This window comes from Orbicella franksi, chromosome 9, assembly GCF_964199315.1.
Source record: "Orbicella franksi chromosome 9, jaOrbFran1.1, whole genome shotgun sequence".
In the NCBI taxonomy this organism is placed as follows: domain Eukaryota; kingdom Metazoa; phylum Cnidaria; class Anthozoa; order Scleractinia; family Merulinidae; genus Orbicella; species Orbicella franksi.
The window spans coordinates 18,037,554-18,044,116 of NC_138153.1; the positions used below are offsets into that span (position 1 = coordinate 18,037,554).

Below are 6,563 nucleotides of genomic sequence, written 5' to 3' on the forward strand. Positions count from 1 at the left end.
AGAGCAAAACCTAATCAGAACAGAACTTCAAAGATGAGGCAAACAACACGCAGTTGGAGAAAGAAGAGATTCAATGAAGCAACTTGAATAGTAAATATCTAAGCGTAACTCCTGTGTTTTTAATATCCTGATTCTCGTATTTGTTTTTATTGTGTTCAATAAGCTTACTTGTAAAGTACGATTTTATATTACGGTACGAAGCCTGAGCATAGTTAGTAGATACAGTCTCCTCTACTAACTATGGCCTTCAGGAGTAAAATTAATGCTCTAAGAGCATCTAGTTTCGTTAAAAACTCTCCTCAAATCAGCACAAAACCAATTGCTTTCCAGCGAAATTTGCCCAGAAGACTCCTGCAAAATCAGCCGTTTCTTTTCGATCGTTTTTCAGTGACATTAGAGAGTTAACGCATGACGTTTACGGCAGACGGCAAAGATTACCTCTGAATTTGTGTTCTTTTCTTTTAACCCTTAACTAAATCACACAAAAACAGAAAAATGTCTCTAATATTCACCGCAAATTCAAATATTTTCACTCTACTGTACAGACAGCTGAAGACAGACGGCAAAAGTTTGATTTTTGCTGTTTGCCGTTTGACGTAACATCGTGCTTAATCTCTCTATTGGCCTCGAAAATTCCCGCGAAATCGGTCGTTTTTTCCACGAATTTGTCCCTGAAAATCCCGCGAAATTTGACCTTTTTTTCCACGACCTACCAGAAACCCTGTGACCAGTGTTCACACAAACTGCAAGTGTCCTCCTTTTCATCAACTTCTTCGTCGGACATTCTGACCACATCATCTAATGAGCCAAGCTGTCAAAACTATCTTTTTCCCCGACTAGAACAAATCGATCCAAAACAAGAATCACGGCTTCCTTTGGCAAATCAACAATGCAATTTCTGGTGTAGAGAAAGATGTTGTTTTCTGATGCGTGTTGCACGATAAATGTCTACCTTGAATAAATGAGACTCGTGTTCATTTTGGACTATGGTAGAAGTAACAACTCCAAGATAGAAAGATGACAAGCGTTGGAATTCATGGATGGAGTCCAGGTACTAAACTTGGCTTTACTGCGAGAACAGTCTGATTGAAGCTTATGTCTTCTTGCACTGTTTTTTGTTTTTGTTTTTGTTTTCTGTTTTTTTTTTGGATGTGCTTTCCTTTTCCGTCTTTTACCATAGAGAGAAAGAAAAATCAGAAAAAACCATAGCTAACTGAAGCCACTTACTAGTAATTACTAGTTCGTGAAAAGACCTTGGAAGATTACATTATTACTACGCTATCGATCAGCTCTGAAAGATCAGACCAAGACCAATTCTGATAGCCCTGGCCTAGACGCTCGCTTGCCTGCAGTGGAAATGACCAGTCACAAGTGGTCAGTCACGCGACTGTCACGCCATATATATCAAAGCCCAAAAAATCGCCAAATGAATACAATTTGAGATTTTCTATTTACCAGTCCAACCATGTGTTACTCTTGTGGACCTGTCACGCGATGCTTATTCTTCTAGAGTGTATTCAATGGAAAAGCAAACGAGTTTCTGACATTTAGAGCCTTTACACAGGGCTTCTGATATTTTGCACGGTCATGGAGCCGCGAATTTCAAGTAAATCCGCAAAATTCACTAAAACACGCAAAATACCGCAAAATTCACTGGAAATCTTATCAAATACATGTTGGTGCCACATATTTGAAACTTATGTTGGCCGTTGGGGCTGTTCAGTTGCTGTAAAATTGCAAATTTATCGTGAAACTTCGTCACTGCCACGAGTAAACAACATCCAAAAACTACGAGGCATTCTTAGATTGATGTTGCGAAAAACTGGGCACTCACTGTGGCCATGATGTAAAAAGCTTTGCCACTGGCGCATTTCTTGAGCGCATTGTCGTTAAAAGAGCAAATGATGATTTCTGTTAAAAAGAACACGTACGATAGTCCAAACGAGTCGCTCAAATTTTCCTGCAAAATTTCCAGTTTTATAAAGGCAACACTTAAAAGTAGTTGGTGTTTCTGTTGCTGTTGTTATTGCATAGGCTAACACTCATCGTTTTCCGAAAAATAAAAAAAATGGCAAAATTGCTGTCTTTTTTAGTTACAAACGTTCGTCAAATTAGTGCAAAACTGATCGCTTTCCAGTGAAATTTTCCAAGAAAACTCCCATGAAATCGGCCGTCTTTTACCAATCGTTTTCAGCAAAATTTGCTCCGAAATTTCCTGCGAAATCGGCCGTTTTTCCCGCGAATTTGTCTCTGGAAATCCCACGAAATTTGACTTTTTTTCCGCGACCTATCAGAAGCCCTGTTTATAAGAGAATACAATTTCTACACAGGAAAAAAAAAAAAGCCAAAGGGGTCAATGTCACTGTCTTTTCCAGTGCTTCTCGTGTTGCTGTTGAGTTTTAGTGGCGCATTCGATTTGCTTGTCGCTGATTAGAAATTCCCGTGTCACTGGTTTTCAGGGTCGTGCCACTTACCCCTTGGAAGGCATCATTAATGTTGCGAAAAACTGGCAGTGGCCACGATGTTCATGTAAAAAGATTTGCCATTACCACATTTCTTGAGGGCATTTTCATCTCTTACTAAAAAAAACTTTGTAGTCAAAAAGAGAGCAAACACGTATGACTGTCCAGACAAGTTGATCAAATTTTCCTGCAAAATTGCAGGTTTTAGAAAGGCAACACTTACAAGCAGTTGGTGTTTCTGTTGCTGTTGTTATTGCATCATTAACCCAAAAAAGGGCAAAATTACTATCTTTTTCATTAAAAACATCCGTCAAATCAGTGCAAAACTGATCGCTTTCCAGTGAAATTTACCCAGAAAATTCCCATTAAATCAGCAGTTTTTTACTGATCATTTTTCAGTGAAATGTGCCCCAAAAAATTCCTGCAAATTTCCCACAAAATCGTCATTTTTTTCGTCAATGTCTCTGAAAATCCTGCAAAATTTGACTTTTTTTCTACGACCTACCAGAAGCCCTGATCATGTACATCATTTCATAGACCTGTGCATAATTTTATAAATTTAAATTTATATATGTCATGTAATAATAAAAAACCTGCACATTGACATGTAAATTTGTAAATTATGTGTCTGCAACACATCATCATGAAGTTAGTACTGTAACTAAAACTGAAACATGTTAAACAAATTTATATTAATTATAAAATGAAAGATAAAAAAAACATATTTAATTATTAATTAATAAACTGTACCCTGAACAGCAAATAGACTCATAGTCTACATTGTTAGTTTAATAGTAATAAATAATTTGTTATTTACCTTTATTTTTCCTTGAACAGTATAGTTCATCCAGTTACTTCCGTCATCACCATAACTCACATAATACGACTTAACAAAAGAACCATTGAAGCCTTGTGTAACAATAGCAGTCACATTTCTCCTATACTGTAGATTCGCTTGTATCCATGGACGTTTATCATCTGACCTGGGAATCCATGCTTTCCTAATCTTGCATTAGAAGCAGATGAGTCAGAATCCATTGCTGATGATGCCGTGATATCCCTGTCAGGAATGCTGCCTTTTGCCATGCCAACTGCCGGTATGGAACAACCTGAGAGTTATACATTCAATCATCAAAACGAAAAATTAACTCACTGCAAAAAAAAAACAAAACGTTCTTCAAACTGGAGGAATTTGAAAACGCTGGCTTTGCGTTTTACTGTGGACGGAAATCATTTTGAAAACGGAGCTTTCCGAAAACGATGAGGTCACGATAATCATGTGATTTCCGGCCCTGCTCGAGTTTTCCTCAAACACAAATCCAGAATGACCGGTGATTGTTGCGTTTTCAATTTCCCCCCCACGTGGTGTGGACGTAAAATATTTGATGCGTTTTTAGAGTGAAAATTCCGTTTTGAAATTTCTCCTGTGTAGTGGGGACGTTGCCTGAAATATCAGTAATCTCCCGCCTTCAGCCTGCCTGAGGGCGGGATCGGAGATGACTGACATTTCAGGCTATCTGCGGATGGCGCCTCAGTTGACTTGGGTGGAGTACGTGTTTTGCCTCAGCACAAAGGAAAAAGTTACACACTGTTGTTGACAGGGGTGGTTTTAAAATGATTACTTAGCAATTCACTTTCTAGTCTCCTTTCTTCTGCGTGATCTTTCTTTACCGTGATAATCATTGCCCGCTTTTATCGCATGACGTACAGTTTCAGCAGTTTGTCGGCATTTCAAATGGGATCGAATTTTAAGTGCTGTACAGTGTTGTGTGATTCCTTGAAGGATTTCCGGACGTAGTCCAAAACAAACAGGCAACATTGAAGTTTCGCGAAGTATTACATCGATTTTAATTCAGACGGCTGACAACACGGTCAGCTCTGGAATGGAAAATGACCAAAAGATTACCAGTCACAAAATCCGTCTCGACCTCAGCTTCCGTTACATTTGGAAAAGGGCCGAAATTTCAGCTTGGCATGTGACATCTGTAGTGGGAAGGGGAGTGGGGAGTGGGAAGGGAGGGAGCGACGCAAATCTCGCCCCTATACCTGGGTACTGGATTGGCGTCGGAGCCTGCAGGGTAGAGCTTGCTTGAGCTTGTGTTAATTTTATAAGCACTGAGAAGAGAAACTCAACCGCCATCGACTTTGGAGGTACAGCACATTAGAACACAATATCCCCTAGTTTAATTTTTTTTTTTTGGTATTCTCATAACTTGTTAAGTATCTTATTACAGGAGCATTATTTAATTAGTATTACAACGAGAAGCGGACGTTCAGTCTTGACCTATTGAAATGCACACACACACATCAAAATAGTAAAGTTCTACATTTCCCCCTATTATAATTATATTCCTATACTAAAGTATACAGCTTTACATAATTATTCCTATATATTTTGCCGCTATTTCCCAATTACCAGAATTCATTTAAAATTTAGAGAATACTCTCAAATGGAAATTACGCGTGGGAAAAATTTTTTAGCAAACGCTTTTAAAATCTTTCAAGATTTCTGATATTGGCTACACTATAAAACGTCGTAAAAATAAATTGTGTTATTAATTCTATACTATGTAACAAAATATATACGGTACCCTGAACGCAACATATAAAATTTTTGATATCACCAGGACGGCTTAACTGGATTTCAGTTCCTCGCGTTGTTCTCGATAGGTACGAGATTGAAAATTGCCACGTTGCTTAGCAACATTGCTGGAATGAACACCCGGGCTCAGTTAAGACTTCAAGAAGTTATTATTAGCGAACTTAAGCAGCGACGTTTTTAAGACGTGGAAGGCAACCATGCAGAAAAGGAATGGAGCTAATTCTCGCGCGCTTTGGACGCAATGGTATGAACTGCAAATCGTCGGGTTTGTATTTTAAACCAAACTGTGCTGACCGAAAAGCTGTAGTGAACAACTGGAACGAGAACTTTCAACTTCCTGTCAGCGTCCGCGTCTCAAAAGCGTCGCTGCTTAAATTCGCTTCTATTTCCTTGTCACTGGGGAAGTATTCTGCCATCTCACAGGCAATCAAGTTGCAAGTAGCACACCTGGAAGGAGATGTCCGTCTTACGGCACTAGCAGCCAATGAGTTGTGAGGGGAGAATCTGCCGCTATTGGTAACCATAAAAAGCCAACAGTTAGCAGTCAAGTGAAAGTTCAATAACCATGGTAACCACCTGTCTATCTCTATTATCATACAACTTCTTGTAGTGAGACCTACCTGAAGTTGTAAGTAGTTAATATTTACGAGCAGAATAACTGACTTGCCTAGGATGGGATAGCCTAGAACAACGAGCTCAATGGCAGACAGTAGCAGTTAGGATTACTAAACGAAATGTTAAATCATTTGTTTAGAGTCTAGCATATATACAGGTGCTCTGTAATTGTTCTTCGGTTACGCCTCCGGTGGTGGGACGCCGGATACTACTATCCCGCATTGGTTATGTTCTTGGATTAAAACGTTATTGTTGGACATAAGTTCTGAGTGCTGTTGATGTCTCTGAAGATAATAATTCCCTGTAACAGATTCCGGTACTGATCCCCGCAGCCATAGAGTTTCCCAGGCCAAAAAACCTATTATCACAGAATACAGCTGCCTTTTGCCGCTCCCGGTCAGTTTGCCTTTCAAGCCAACCCAGCCGAAGCGTTGAAAAACCGATCGTTTTCCATCCTGGCCAATTCTCGACATCCCACAAACAGTCGCGCAATCGTTATTTGAGTTTCTTCACAAGAGTACTAATATAAACATGAAGAGTGAGTACATCAACTTTTCTTTCGATACATCGGAGTTAAATTTCCTCATAATAAGAAGAAGGCATTTGATTGACATAGATGGGTTGCTCATCATCGGATTGTAACAAAGGAATAGCAGCTCTAGCTGTAGACGATTCATTGACACTGTCTCCTTTGTCAAGCAATGTGTAGGAACTATCCCCAGGCACCTGTGGAATATACATTAGAGCAATTGAATTATACCAAATCAGACAGTCAATCAATAATGCAATCAATTATTGAACAGTCTGATATTTCCCTTAGTGCTCAAACTCTCTGTTGTTGTTCTTATCCTTGCATGACCTTGCTTTAAAAGCAAGGGTTTTTA

At 39.2% G+C, this 6,563-nt stretch overlaps 1 pseudogene across 1 annotated transcript in view; it reads right to left on the reverse strand.

Annotated features, from left to right (window-relative positions):
• Positions 1 to 3,575, reverse strand: part of LOC145497834 (receptor-type tyrosine-protein phosphatase delta-like) — a 33,966-nt pseudogene extending 30,391 nt beyond the window's left edge. The window contains exon 1 of the transcript XR_014050730.1: positions 3,280 to 3,575. The product of XR_014050730.1 is annotated as a receptor-type tyrosine-protein phosphatase delta-like (transcript). The remainder of the gene's footprint in view (positions 1 to 3,279) is intronic.
• Between the last annotated feature and the right edge of the window lie 2,988 nt (positions 3,576 to 6,563).